The sequence below is a fragment of the Pinus tabuliformis genome, chromosome 2_2 (genome assembly GCF_031772625.1).
Source record: "Pinus tabuliformis cultivar Carrire ecotype Pingquan chromosome 2_2, CPIR1, whole genome shotgun sequence".
Lineage (NCBI taxonomy): Eukaryota > Viridiplantae > Streptophyta > Pinopsida > Pinales > Pinaceae > Pinus > Pinus tabuliformis.
In genome coordinates, this window is record NC_142300.1 from 143,950,173 (window position 1) to 143,964,861 (window position 14,689).

The window sequence follows — 14,689 nt, forward strand, 5'->3', positions numbered from 1 at the left end:
GCTTACCAAAAATGGCCCACTTGGAGCTCTCGATTCCACGGCGCAGCTCAATGGATCAGCCGCACCCTCTTACTAATTTAAAGTTTGAGAATAGGTCGAGGGTGTTACGCCCCCAATGCCTCTAATCATTTGCTTTACCCGATAAAACTCACGCGTGAGCTCTAGCTATCCTGAGGGAAACTTCGAAGGAAACCAGCTACTAGATGGTTTGATTAGTCTTTTGCGCTTATACCCAAGTCAGATGAACGATTTTCATGTCAGTATCGCTATGAGCCTCCACCAGAGTTTCCTCTGGCTTCGCCCTACTCAGGCATAGTTCAACATCTTTCGGGTACCAACAGGTGTGCTCGCACTCAAACCCTTCACATAAGCTCAAGGTCGGTCGACGATGCACCCCCTAGAGAGGGGATCTCACCCGTCAGCTTCCTTGCGCCTTGCAGGTTTTCAAACCCGCCGACTCGCACACATGTTAGACTCCCTTGTTCGTGTTTCAAGACGGGTCAAATGGAAAGCCCGCCAACCAACACCACGAGTGCGCAGGTGCACACCGCCCGCCACAAGGGTGCACGCTTCGTTCCTCGACCACCGCAGTGGCAAACCGACAGGCAGTAATCCACCTGCGCTTGTGACGATGCAGCAGCCCGTGTTGGTTTACACCTCAAGTCGAGCGGCGGACCAGCCTGAGCCATTCCGCATCCGACCGAGACGCATCGACAGCCTCCATCCGCTTCCCTCCCGGTAATTTCAAGCACTCTTTAACTCTCTTTTCAAATTCCTTTTCATCTTTCCCTCGCGGTACTTGTTCGCTATCGGTCTCTCGCCCGTATTTAGCCTTGGATGGAATTTACCACCCAATTAGGGTTGCATTCCCAAACAACCCGACTCGCCGACAACGCCTCGTGATGCGGCAGGGTCTCGGGCCGATGGGGCTGTCACCCTCTTAGGCACCCCCTTCCAAGGGACTTGGCCCAGGTCCTTCGCTGAGGACACTTCTACAGACTACAATTCAGGCAGCGCCGCCACCCGATTTTCATGCTGGGCTCTTCCCGGTTCGCTCGCCGCTACTAGGGGAATCCTTGTAAGTTTCTTTTACTCCACTTAATTATATGCTTAAACTCAGCGGGTGTTCTCGCCTGAGTGGGGGTCGTAAAGTTGGAGCTAAATCCGCCCTACCCCATGGGAGGAAAAGAGAGAGCAAAGCAAGTTCGAGCGATGCCACACAAAGCCCGCATCGGCTAACGCTGACTGCCCATCCAAGGGGACAAGATCACCACTTGCCGACGCACGCCATGAGACATCGCTTGAGGTATTTCAACCGACCACACCGCACGGGGCACGGACGACCAGCTCCGCTGCTCCCTAGCATATTACAGGGAGCACGTTTGAATGGGATGCGACACCCAGATAGACGTGCCCTCAACCAAGGCCTCGGGTGCAAATTGCATTCAAAAACTCGATGATTCACAGGATTCTGCAATTCACACTAAGTATCGCATTTCGCTACATTCTTCATCGTAACAAGAGCTGAGATATCCGTTGCTGAGAGTCGTTTCCACGTGTATTACCAAAAATCGGATACAAAACTGAATAGGGGCACCCCCCACAATAAATGTAAGGCCAAGGGGCAAAAGGAGGAAAAACGCATGAGAGAAAGAGAAACAAAGGTGTCTAACCCCCTCACAGGGGGAGGCTCGAACAGAGGACAATCTCCCCCAGCCCCACGCCCTCGCAAAAAGGGGGGAAATGCGTGGAACAGTGATCGAGAAGGACTAGGGTGGCCACCCTGGGAGCTCGCACTGCTTTTAGCCCTTCCCCGACACCAGCCCACAACGATTCCCCCTTTTCTTCGTAGAGTTAGGGACCGAAAGGAAGAAAAGGGTAGAAAACAAAGCACAAACAAGGCACAAGCCTCCCAAAGCCCCGTGCCTTTGGGAACTGAAGGGGGGAACTGAAGGGGACGATGATCAAGAAGGACTAGGGTGGCCACCCTGGGAGCTCGCACTGTGTTTCGTCCTTCCGGAACACCAATCCACAACAATCCCACCTTTTCTCCGTAACGCTAGGGACCACGAGGAAGAAGGGAAGAAAACAACAAGAGAGAAAGGGATATATCAACCATGGCTACCAGCTCACAAGGGGAGGCTTCAAACAGAGAACAAGCTTCCCCAACCCCGTGCCTTCGCAAAAAGGGGGGAACTGCAGGGGACGGTGATCGAGAAGGACTAGGGTGGCCACCCTGGGAACTCGCACTGCTTTTCGTCCTTCCTGAACACCAATCCACAACAATCCCACCTTTTCTCCGTAAAGCTAGGGGCTGAAAGGAAGAAGGGAAGAAAACAACATGAAAGAAAGAGAGATATCAAACGCGTCCACCGGCTCATAGGGGGAGGCTGAAACAGAGAACAAGCTTCCCGACCCCCATGCCTTCAAAAAAATGGGGGGAACTGCAGGGGATGGAGATCGAGAAGGACTAGGGTGGCCACCCTCGGAACTCGCACTGCTTTTCGTCCTTCCTGAACACCAATCCACAACAATCAACCCTTTTCTCCGTAAATCCAAGGGGCCAAAAGCAAGAAGGGAAGAAAACAACAGGAAAGCAAGAGATATCAAACGTGGCTACCGGCTCACAAGGGGAGGCTCAAACAGAGAACAAGCTTCCCAAACCCCGCGCCTTCGGAAAAAGGGGGGAACTGCAGGGGACGACGATCAAGAAGGACTAGGGTGGCCACCCTGGGAACTCACACTGCTTTTCGTCCTTCCCGAACACCAATCCACAACAATCCCACCTCTCCTCCGTAAAGCTAGGGGCAGAAGGAAGAAGGGAAGAAAACAACACCAAAGAAACGAAGATTCAAGGAAGAGAGAGAAGCTCAACAGCACGCCGAGTAGATGTCTGCTAACCAAAAAGAAATCAAACAAGGCACCCAATCAAAAAAGCGTCCCACCTCTTCACACCCTCCCACATGCATTCAACACAACACCCTTTCCAGCTTTAGAACATAGCAAACAACCAAGGAAATAAATCACAACCTAAAACTGACCAATAGAAAAGACAAGGGCCACGATGAGACCAGTGTCTGGAGCACGTCACTGAGAGGCACATAGCCCCCCAACCTAGCTGCACAAGGCTTCAAACGACAAATAGACCGCTGCCAATAACACAAACCTACCCTGCTCTTGCACCCCTCCGTGTACAAAACACCCGACAACCTTTCCAGCAAGAGAGTCAACGGGGGTCAAATAATCAAACTCCAAAGAGGAGTTGTCACGGGCTGACACTCAACGCTGGAGAAAGCCGTGGGCCACAAATACATTGATGGTGCAAGGCCACTAGAGAGAGGGACGTTCGCAAAGCACACACCACGAAACAAAGAAATGATGCAAGTCCCACAAAAAACCCACAATCCAAAGGGAGGAACAAAGACACAACCCGCTACTTCTTTTTCCCTCAGAAGGGGAGTGGGTCACGAGAGGACGAGGAATTCCCTCGACGGCAAAGGCACAAGATAAGATTACCACCCTCATGCCTGTCGGTGAGAAAAATTGCGATCTCGATGGAGCTCAGACCGAGGGATGGGTTTTTCATTACCTCGACACCCAACCCTTCCGCGAGGGCATGTCGAAGGAACGGTCGGGAGGGACTAGGGTGGCCAGCCCAACAGGTTGAACCGCTCTTCATCCATCCCATACTTGACCGCACCCCGACAATCTCGCCTCACGAAAGGTTTGAGCTACCAGGTGTGCACGCAACCACTCCCTCGCAACCACCAGCGAAAAAGCTCGCCCAAGCAACAAATCAACCGTCGCTGCCTTTTCGAGAGAACCAACTATGGAAGCCCACACCCTTGGCCCATGCCTTCCAACGAACAAAAGATCGACCACCGCGCTACGAATGAGTCCGAATTTATCCATCATATTTACCGAGCACCTCAACTCTGCAGCAACCATGCCCGGCTGAATAGATCGTTGGAAGGGCTCCCAAGAAACAAGCTTTCGAACCCCCTGCAGAAACACATTGGGGGGAAGAAAAACAAAGGATGGGTGGGACAAGCACAAGCATGGCTTGCAAGCACACACAAAAAAACAAGTGTTACCTCGAGACAAGCAACCAACAATGTTCCCACCAAACACCAAACCCGCTCCCCTAGAGATGCACCACAAAGTCCCACATTGCAATCGAAACCCAACCAACCCGAACCAAAAAAGAAAACCCCTGCTATCAATGATCCTACTACAGGTTCACCTACGGTAACCTTGTTATGAATTCTCCTTCCTCTAAATGATAAGGTTCAATGAACTTCTCACGACGTTGACGACGGCGAACCACCATCGTCGACGCAATCAGAACACTTCACCGGATCATTCAATCAGTAGGAGCGACAGGCGGTGTGTACAAAGGGCATGGACGTAGTCAACATGATTTGATGACATGTGCTTACTAGGAATTCCTCGTTGAAGACCAATAATTGCAATGGTCTATCCCCATCATGATGCAATTTGAGAAGATTTCCCAATCCTCTTGAACCAGGAATAAAAACTCATTGGCTGCATCAGTGTAGCGCGCGTGCAACCAAGAACATCTAAGGGCATCATAGACCTGCTATTGCCTCAAACTTCCATGGCCTAAACGGCCATAGTCCCTCTAAGAAGCTGGCCGCGAAGGGGAACCTCCGCGTAGCTAGTTAGCAGGCTGAGGTCTCGTTCGTTATCGGAATTAACCAGACAAATCGCTCCACCAACTAAGAACGACCACGCACCACCACCCATAGAATCAAGAAAGAGCTCTCAATCTGTCAATCCTTACTATGTCTGGACCTGGTAAGTTTCCCGTGTTGAGTCAAATTAAGCCACATGCTCCACTCCTGGTGGTGCCCTTCTGTCAATTCCTTTAAGTTTCAGCCTTGTGACCATACTCGCCCCAGAACCCAAACACTATGATTTCTCAGAAGGTGCTGACGGAGTCCTTATAGAAACATCCACCGATCCCTGGTCGGCATCGTTTATGGTCGAGACTAGGACGGTATCTGATCGTCTTCGAGCCCCCAACTTTCGTTCTTGATTAATGAAAACATCCTTGGCAAATGCTTTCACAGTGGTCTGTCTTTCATAAATCCAAGAATTTCACCTCTGACAATGAAATACGAATGCCCCCGATTATCCCTATTAATCATTACTCCTGTCCTGCAGGCCAACACAATAGGACCAAACTCCTATCACGTTATTCCATGCTAATGTATTTAGAGCATAAGCTTGCTTCGAGCACTCTAATTTTTTCAAAGTAACAACACCGGAACCCCGACCCAGCCAATTAAGGCTAGGAGCACACCGCCGACAAAAGGGACGGAAGGGCAGTGCACACCGAGTAGGCGGACCGACCCTTACGACCCAAGATCCAACTACAAGCTTTTTAACTGCAACAACTTAAATATGCACTATTGGAGCTGGAATTACCCCGGCTGCTAGCACCAGACTTGCCCTCCAATGGATCCTCATTAAGGGATTTAGATTGTACTCGTTCCAATTACCAGACTCGATGAGCCCAGTATTGTTATTTATTGTCACTACCTCCCCATGTCAAGATTGGGTAATTTGCGCGCCTGCTGCCTTCCTTGGATGTGGTAGCCATTTCTCAAGCTCCCTTTCCAGAATCGAACCCTAATTCTCCGTCACCCTTCACCACCATGGTAGGCCTTTGTCCTACCATCGAAAGTTGATAGGGCAGAAATTTGAATGAAGCATCGCCAGCACAAGGGCTGTGCGATCCGTCGAGTTATCATGATTCACCGGAGAAGCAAGCAAGCCCGCGTCGGCCTTTTATCTAAAAAATGCATCCCTCCCAAAGAGTCGGGACTTGGTGCACGTATTAGCTCTAGAATTACTACGATTATCCGAGTAGTATGGTACCATAAAAATACTATAACTGATTTAATAGGCCATCCGCAATTTCACAGTCTGAATTAGTTCATACTTAGACATGCATGGCTTAATCTTTGAGACAAGCATATGACAACTGGCAAGATCAACCAGGTAGCACCCTCCCGCTTCAAAGGGCATTCTGAGCGCTCTCTTACCGAGAGCCAGCCTGAACACCCATCAATTCAAAGAGACGTCAAAATATCATGTAAAACTTTTATGCCTTGCACCTCTTGCATCCAAAGAAGGAAGCACACGCAACATGCCAAGGACATGCTGAACAAATGGGCAGACCTGCCGAGCCGCAATGCACCAAGGCCACTCCGGAGTTTTCATCCACGGCCCAACCAACAAGAAAACGAGCGATCACTCACTGACTCCCTTAGAAATGCCTCCAAAGGCCTCCACGCCCCACACCGAGGGCACCTAGGAGTCCACCTGGATAGCAGCAACGATGGACCTCGATCAGCTGATCACCTGCGGCAGCCTCAATGCAAAGGAAACAAATGGAGAATGACCAACCACGCAACCTCTATATTACAAATGAGCCACAACCCTCCCCGCCCCCGCACCGAGGCCACCTAGGAATCCACCCGGACAGCAGCAACGATGGACCTCGATCTCCCGACCGCCTGCAGTAGCCTCGATGCGAAGGAAAAGGAAGGAAATAAAAAGAGGACGACCGACCGCACAAATCCTATCATAGAGAGGCCATACAAACGTCCCCACTACGCACTGATGCCACCTAGGAGTCCACCTGGACAGCAGCAACAGTGGACCTCGATCGGATGATCGCCTGCGGCAGCCTCGACACAAAGGCAAGGGAAGGAAATCATACAAGACAAACCGAGCCCGCAACCTCCCTTAGAAATGCCCCCCAACCCACCCTCCCCTCCCCACACAGGGGCCACCTAGGAGTCCACCTGGATAGCAGCAACGATGGAACTCGATTGCATGATCGCCTACGGCAGCCTCAATCTAGAGAGGAAATGAAAGGAAATAAAACAAGATCAACCGAGCCCACAACCTCTCTCAGAAATGCCCCCCGACCGTCCACACCACGTACCGAGGTCACCTAGGAGTCCACCCGCGACAGCAGCAATGGTGGACCTCGATCACTTGGTCGCCTGCGGCAACCACAATGCAAAGGAAAAGGAAGGAAGTATTTACAAATCAAGACAGTCGCTACACAATACAAGAACACATATTCGAATAGGAGGAGGAGGGATTGGGCAGCTCCGCACCCCATGCACCCTACGTACAGGCAACCTAGGATATTTCCCAAAGCTTTATCGACCAGACGATGAATAATTTTCCCCTACGACCACCTCCACGCAAAGGAGGGAGGTCGAGGCGTTCCACCTTGAAATCCTTCTTCCAGATAGCCCCCACCATCGATGACTATAGTAGCAAGCCTCCTCCCCATTAGACCACGAGTTCATACACAATTGAAACAACAAGTGCCCCCCAACCCTCCCTGCAAAGAGGCCACCTAGGAGTCCACCCGGACAGCAGCAACGATGGACCTAGATCGCATGATCGCCTGCGGCAGCCTCAATGCAAAGGAAATGGAAGGAAACAAAACAACAAGACCAACCGAGCCCACAACCTCTCTTAGAAATGCCCCCCGACCCTCCACGCCACGCACCGAGGCCACCTAGGAGTCCACCCGTGCCAGCAGAAACGGTGGACCTCAATCACTTGACTGCCTGTGGCAACCACAATGCGAAGGCAAAGGAAGGAAGTAAATGCAAATCAAGAGGGTCGCTACACAATACAAGAACACATATCCGAACAGGAGGAGGGATTGGGTAGCTCCGCACGCCACGCACCCTACGTACAGGCAACCTAGGAGATTTCCCACAGCTTTACCGACCGGACGATGAATAATTTTCCTCTACGGCCACCTCCATGCAAAGGAGGGAGGTCGAAGCGTTCCACCTCGAAATCCTTCTTCCAAATAGCCCCCACCATCGATGTAGCAAGCCTCCTCCCCGTTGGACCACGAGCACATACACAATTGAAACAACAAGTGCCCCCCAACCCTCCCCGCAGAGAGGCCACCTAGGAGTCCACCCGGACAGCAGCAACGATGGACCTCAATCGCATGATCACCTGCGACAGCCTCAATGCAAAGGAAACGGAAGGAAACAAAACAACAAGACCAACCAAGCCCACAACCTCTCTTAGAAATGTGCCCCCGGACCCTCCACGCCACGCACCGATGCCACCTAGGATTCCACCCGCGATAGCAGAAATGGTGGACCTCGATCACTTGACCGCCTGCGGCAACCACACGATGAAAATTCAAAGGAAGGAAGTAAATTCAAATCAATAAGTTCGCTACACCAATACAAGAACATATCCAAACAGGAGGAGGGATCAGGCAACCCCGCATCCCCTGCACCCTACGTACAAGCAACCTAGGAGATTTCCCACAGCTTTACCGACTGGACAATGAATACTTTTCCCCTACGGCCACCTCCACACAAAGAAGGGAGGTCGAAGCGTTCCACATCGAAATCCTTCTTCCAGATAGCCACCACCATTGACATAGCAAGCCTCCTCCCCATTGGACCAGGGGCGCATACACAATTCAAACAACAAATGCCCATAAATGTTATGAATTAACATTTCCAACTGCAAAAGCCTACCACGCACGCAAGATGCAAGGGAAAAGTCGACCCCTCGATCAAACATATGGGCCAACACATCTATCAAAACCTCAAAGCCAATGCAACCACGAACAATGTGCACTTTGAAAGGAATGCCAACCCTTGACTTTACAAACAAGGAGAACAGTGCCTCACATTGCCCGACGGAAAAAGCAAGCAAGAGGGAGGGTAGGTGGTTACAACCAAAACCCTTCCACTTTCCTCTTAAATGTATGCATCTCAACTGACAATACCAACACGGAAAGAGTACAATCACAAGACACCGGCACGATAAATAGCGAACAATGAAGAGGCTAGCCATCACAAGGAGCCACACCACAACAACACCAAAACATGGAGCAGAAGGGGAATTTTCACTATGCCTCCCGGGACAAGCATGGCCAACATTACCACTCATGCGCTACCGAGTGGGTATGGAGAGAAGATGAAAATCGGACACCCTACAAACGACCCAAGGCCATCCTTCAGGCAAACCTGAAAACACAACTCGATTACCAACCCACCTTTCACATGGAAAGAAAACCTATCACTGGTATCATCTGGAGGGGCACAAGGGGACCAAGACAAACTAGGGAAACCAAACCACAACAACCCCTGCAGCTCCAAGAACTTAGAGAGAAATTGTGCACATATGCCTCTGTTATGGACATTTTTGTGCCTGGCATCACTGAGCATGAAATGTCAATAATCAAGGGATCCAAAGTCCCTAAACATGTTTTTCCTACCCCTAGAGGAACAAGGCCAGCAAACCACAACACTTAACAAAATTTCTCCACCTGAAAACACGCAAAAACAAGGAAATTCTGGATCATGTCAACTGCTCCACTGAGCATCTGCGCTGAATTTCAACTGCTCCACTGTTCTACCTGCGTTGAATGTCAACTGCAAAGAAGGCTACCTGCGCTGAGCGAGTTTGGACAAGTGGCAGAGTCATTTCTCAAGGTGTCAATGCCCAGGAAGCTTCCAAAATGACACTTGGATCAAGGAATTCGACTGGTGATGAGTAAGAGGTTCCAAATCTCCAGTGGAAGCAAGAACCTCCAAGTGGACTCAAGAACTGAAGTGGGAGAGGACACTAGTCAGTCTCAGACCAGCCTCAAGCTGACTCATCCTCTCTCCAAAACTCCTATATATAGATCTCTCTCCATGAGGTCAAGGGGAGGCGGTGTGGAATTTGGTATTTACAAAGAATTGTTGTTGGTTTGTGGCTAGAAACATTGGGGTGTGTTATGCTTTGAAAGGAGCTGAAGAAGGAATTCCATTCTGCTGGGAAGGAGATGTTGGGTTGGAGCCCTATGGGTTGTATCTCTTCTGAACCCTGTTACTTTCAATAAAGCTATATTGATTCTTTCCTATATGCTGGTGTATTTTGTGTAATTGCATTAGTATATTTGATTTACTTCTAATCCTGAATCATTTATGAATATGTATATTTGCCTTTGTATTGTGTTCTTCTCTTGTTGCAAGTAGCTGTTCTCTTGTCACAGGTAGCTGTTCTTTTGTGATCTCGTGGGATTCAAGTAGTTGTTCTCTTCATCGAGCGGAGGAGGCAAGTAGTTGTGGACACACAAAGAGAAGAGGATCTAGTTCGAGGGACAACCGGAAGATAATGGTAAGTCTGCCGATTTCCTCTCTTTCATATTTCATAAAGGAAGAAATCATGATAGCTGTATTCGTTTGTTGCTAGGGGCATGTCACACCTTAGGTGGATAGGATCGTCCTAAATAGGCATTTTTCCCACAACAAATTGGCGACTCCACTGGGGATGAACTTGTTTATTCATTTCATTTGTGTTTCCGTCATTTGTTTACTTCATAGACTTGACAGCAACTCTTGAACTGCATCTTTCCTAGATGCAAAGTAAAAGTTGATGCTTTGATCCAGTATGTTGGACTTGTCTATGATTTAAACTAGATCCACAAATGATTTGATTGATCCTTGTGATATTCTTTAGTACCCTATCAAAGCATCCCTCTATTTATACCTTGGTTGTGTTTCTGATTTGGCCTGAAACAGTTGATTTTTGAGCATTTTGTGACCCAGAAACCAAGAGAAACGAGAGTTTCTCTCTTCAGCGCAGGCACTGTGAAGGTAGTCTGCATTTCAACGCAGGTCCCGAAGGGGCTACCTGCGCTGAATGTCAAACTGACAGTGTTGGACCTGCGCTGAACCAGTGTGGCCTTGTGCAGCTGGGGTTCTTTGTCCTCTTTTGCCCTGTTTTGATCTCTGTTTCTGCAGCCTTCAACCAAGTATAGGTGCTGGTCTGATAACCCTTTTCTTTGCCTGAATTCCGCCCCCAATTTTTGTACAAAAATATTGTGAATGTTTTTATGTGTTTTTGAGGCGTCATTTGCAGTCTTGATTTGCATGAGTAAAGTAGTCTTTCTGTAGCCTTTGATTCAGATCTGATTGAGAGTGATCTTAGAAGAGAGTTCATTGGCTGTTTTGTTCGGATTGATTATAGGTTTTACTTTTGCTTATTGGTTTGAATTTGTTTCTTTTCAAAGTATCAAAACGAGTCTTTATTTCGAAAATCGCAAAGTGATTGTAATCTCTTCTACCCTTGTTGATTTCGAAGAAAGTGAACTTGTTTATTTTGATCATTGTAAAAGCAAATTCAAAGTTGTGCAAAAAGCTTTCTTTGTAGGCATTTATACTAAGAAAGTAAAACAAACACCTGCATGTGCATTTTGCATTTGATAAGTTTTTGCATGTTGGTTTAGGGAAAGTGCATTAGAGTGTGTTGATTTCTCTTTGAGAAAAGATAGTCGCTCTCTTTTCCATTAGTAGCTAGGGTTTTCAAAGTTGAAAGATTGTAAAGCTTGCTTATCATCTTAGACATGCATTTAGGAAGTTGTATCATACATCTCGTTGTGTGAACCTTGAAAGGCAAACTTTAAAAAGATCAACCTAAAATAAATTGAATAAACCTAACAACGCTTTGTAACATAACGCAACAACTAGAGGTCTAGGCTAGAGTCGTGTTCTGGCGTCGTTAAACATAGTGACTGTCGATCTCGAAGAAGGTGGGTGATTCCTCCTGAGAGTCGGTGGTGGTGCTTAATACGGATTGTGCTCCACACGTACCATCGCGTATATATTGGGAGACCCATATAGGCATATATCTTTTATCCTTAAGGAAGCCGTGGTCGGCCCCGCCTATGATCGCAATGCAGTGAACACAGCATTCACGAAGATCGACCACCCGTACCGTTAAAAGTATTCTGTGGTTTTGCGAAAAAGTTTGGCACACCCTCTGCCTAGATCTCCAGAGCAGTTTCTTTTGGCCTTTTTCAGACTCTATAACAGAAAAAGTCCATCTGAGCATTGGTCACTTCGGCTCGTTAAAACATTGAAGGAGACTAGAGTCATCTTTAGCTTTTTCTCAACTCTTTAAAAACTGGAAAAAGCAAGTTGTGTCTAAAAGCGTCGTAACAATTTATTTTAAACGGAAACAATCACCCTTTAATCCTGCATTGATCTTTTGATTGAAAAGATGGAGCACACCAACCTAGGAGTTCCCTTGGGTGGAAATCCTAGTCCCCTTCTCCTCTTGGGGAGATGTTGGTGCGCCCCACATGGCCACATTGTCGCTTCCAGGACTGACAATTGGCCTACCAGTTTGGTCTTTTCGAACAATGTCGTTTAGAATACCACCACTCCTGAACAGTTGAGTCAACAGTTAGATCAAACAAGAGTTGCCTCCAGCTTCAACTTCATCTTCCTCCCCTCCTTCCTCTTCACTTGATGTAACTGGTCGATCAAAAAAATCGGGTTCCTAAGGAGAAGAAGGAGAAGAAGAAGAAAGAAAAGAAGAAGAAGGAGCCTAAGGCGACTGGGGGCAACAGATGTCATCTAAACAAAAATCCACACACGCACTTGTAAGGCCTAAATCACCATGCATCATATGCAGGGGAGACCACACTTCCATAGAGATTGTCCCTGTATCACACGGGATACTAAGTGACTGGTCCCCCGTTTGCACAATTCGGGAGCATCGACCTCTGATTGCCATATCGACTGCTCAACATCAACTAGTGGGAGTGAAGCTCCAGGACAGAATGGGAAAGTTAAATTTCCTGCAGACTGTGTGAAGGTGAGGTGATCACGCATCCACCGTTGTCCCTTCTTAGACGAAGCAAAAAGAGTTCTGGAAGATCGTCGACGATTTAAGGCGAATCTTCCTCCTGGATATCAAAAACTTCTGCCAAGTCCCTCACTAGTTGAGAATCTGGCTGAGCTACTTAGTTGGTTAGCCGAAACACTGTCATTGAAGAAGAACCATCTGGATCCATGCCTGACGAAATTCAAAAGGTTGATGTGGCAATTGACCCGGTTTTGCCTTCAGAGGCTCCGTCTTCGAATGACACATCTCGAGAGAGGAGAATAAAGATGACACCGTCTAGTTCTCTTCATCAGCACTGACTCTGATGATCAAGGGGGCAATGCCACCATTCCTTTGTCGCAGGAAGGAAGTTCATCAGAGCGCTATCCGGCCGTATATTCGGTCCCACCACCAAGCAACCTGGTTGTGTCCTTTGATTGGAACCACTAGGCAGACCCCGGTTGCCAGCCAGTGTGCCATTCAGAATTATTTTTCAAATATACAGAATGGTAATGGCTAGGCACTATCATGATGAGGGGGCATCTGTGAGTATCATTTCCTCTATTGCTTGGAAAGCGCTTGGTTCGCCGGCGCTTTTACCTGAGATGAGAAATCTATCAGGTTTTGATAAAGGAACAGTCGACCTTTAGGGATCTCTCACAATGTGCCTATAACATTGAAAGGGAAAGAACGTTCAAATGAACATGATGGTCGTTCAAGGACCCTTGGATTATAACCTACTCCTTGGATGAGACTATATATATTGCATGGGAGCTGTAGTCTCCTCACTCTTTAGAGTAATGTGTTTTCGCATGAAGGAAGAATGGTCAAGCTCGTGGACCAACTTTCGTTTCCCGGATCACACATCGCAAATAGTCATGTGCCATCCCTAATGGTCTTTTCATGCAAGAAGTGTCTCAACCCACGGTCCGTTCCTCCTGATTGAGCGCGAGTAATCTGGGAGGATATGATGAAACCCAGGGGGCATGCATCCTGGCTGCTTCGGCAGGGAAAACTTTGGGTATAGGGTAGGTTTCCGCGGAGAGAATATGACTAGTCCGTACCCGTCCGTGGATGGAAGAGGGGTTGTTCTAGAATAGGATTCTTTTGTCAAAGTTATGTGTTTTACACCAGTCATTCACCTTGTCTATTTCGGTAGACATTGCCGAGGAAGTGTTTTGTTTGAAAGATTAACGAGACAATCTTGGGGTTAACTGAAAGAGGTAAGCCTCTCTCGATTAAAACAAATGTTTTGGCGGAGGAATAAAGTAGAGGTTCCTTGAAACTTGTTTTATACCTGGGGGCATGCAAACCTTTTGGAGTGCAAGCAAAGAGTGGTTATTTATCTGTTTTTTGGGTTAGTCATTTCCTAACTTGCATAAAGAAAGGAGAGTGAGCATAGATTTTGGTAAGGCGCAAGCTCGATAAAAAATGGGATCTTTCATGAGACACTCTTATTTATGACTGGGTATTGAGCAGTTTTGCATAAAGTTCATGCTCGTTTAAAAATAATGCAAGATCCGAGAATTTTTAACGCGGTCTTCATGCTCGGTTAAAAATAAATATAAGCAGTGAGCATGTTTCCCTCCAGAGTTTAAGCTCATTTTTAAATAAAAATGATACCTATCCCGGTAAATAACCGCTGTGATCGTAAATTTATCAGCCCTTAAAAGACTTGGTCGTGTTTGCACCTTCACCTCCACTTTTATTTGGATGATCGTTCACCTCCATATGATTGTTTACCCATTTGAGGAATAGCTGCGAAGAGTGATTTCACCTAGCCATCCTTGTGACACTGCCGTGATTGGAAAAATTCCAACCTGTACCTGGAATCAGTTGCTATCCCTGTTTATCACTGTTCCTCAAAAGACGAGTCTTCTTTAAGCTCTTTTCAACTGATCATAAATATGAAAAGATTGCCGAGTTTGGCCTTCAGCTCATTAAAGGACCGGAAGAGCTATCCCTCCTCTAGATTTTAATCTTTTTGGACCTGAGG

General features: G+C 47.8%; 3 non-coding genes across 3 annotated transcripts in view; all 3 read right to left on the minus strand.

The window, feature by feature from the left end:
* LOC149191848 (25S ribosomal RNA) overlaps positions 1-1,147 on the minus strand; it is a 3,408-nt gene extending 2,261 nt beyond the window's left edge. The window contains exon 1 of the ribosomal RNA XR_016255518.1: positions 1-1,147. This exon is cut by the window's left edge and continues 2,261 nt beyond it. This is a non-coding gene — a ribosomal RNA (25S ribosomal RNA).
* A 247-nt stretch (positions 1,148-1,394) lies between these two features.
* LOC149191849 (5.8S ribosomal RNA) lies at positions 1,395-1,548 on the minus strand. The gene has a single exon (XR_016255260.1). It is a non-coding gene; the product is annotated as a 5.8S ribosomal RNA (ribosomal RNA).
* Positions 1,549-4,220: 2,672 nt separating this feature from the next.
* Positions 4,221-6,030, minus strand: LOC149191850 (18S ribosomal RNA). Its single transcript, XR_016255435.1, has one exon. It is a non-coding gene; the product is annotated as an 18S ribosomal RNA (ribosomal RNA).
* Positions 6,031-14,689: the final 8,659 nt, after the last annotated feature.